The sequence below is a fragment of the Leptonychotes weddellii genome, unplaced genomic scaffold (assembly GCF_054177405.1).
Source record: "Leptonychotes weddellii isolate Sample4059 unplaced genomic scaffold, ASM5417740v2 HiC_scaffold_65151, whole genome shotgun sequence".
Classification (NCBI taxonomy): Eukaryota; Metazoa; Chordata; class Mammalia; order Carnivora; family Phocidae; genus Leptonychotes; species Leptonychotes weddellii.
In genome coordinates, this window is record NW_028034144.1 from 1 (window position 1) to 542 (window position 542).

The 542-nt window shown below is 66.2% G+C and overlaps 1 long non-coding RNA gene across 1 annotated transcript; it reads right to left on the reverse strand.

Moving 5' to 3' along the window:
• Positions 1–6: 6 nt before the first annotated feature.
• LOC145719704 (uncharacterized) lies at positions 7–542 on the reverse strand. Its single transcript, XR_014142558.1, has 3 exons — positions 498–542; positions 317–413; positions 7–202 (listed from the first exon to the last, which is right to left on the reverse strand). It is a non-coding gene; the product is annotated as an uncharacterized LOC145719704 (long non-coding RNA).

Here is a 542-nt window from a genome sequence, read left to right on the forward strand (position 1 = left end):
GGCCCTGCACAAAAGTCTGGGACGACAGAAGGGCAGGGGTGACGTCTCCCGAGCCCGGCCAGCTCCTCGCACTTGACGCGTTCATGCCATCTGCTGAGGTCTGGGATGTTTATCGCAGCGCCCCCGCCCATCCAGTCTCTGAGGGTGGCTCAGCCGCGGGGCGCTGTCAAGCTCCCCAGGTGATTCCAACCTGCAGCCAAGGCTGAGAACCCCGTCCTTAAATACGACGCGTCGTGGGACCCGCGCACCAGTGGCGCTCACCTGCTCCTCCCAGGAGCCCACCACCACCAGGTGCGCGCTCTCCAGCGGGCAGTACCTGTCCGCGTCCTCCCAGGTCTTCCCGGAGCCGGAGAACCAGTAGCAGCTGCCCCCGTACTCCAGCCAGTTAGGGGGGCAGCGGGTATTTTGAGAGGCTGCGGGGCCAGGGGTGGAGAGGGTGTGAGACGCCGCGCGCTGGGACGAGCAGGAAATGGGGCCCAGCACCGCACACCCCTCACCGTTGTTCTTGAGAGCGGCCACCTGGCACGTCAGGGAATCTCAGG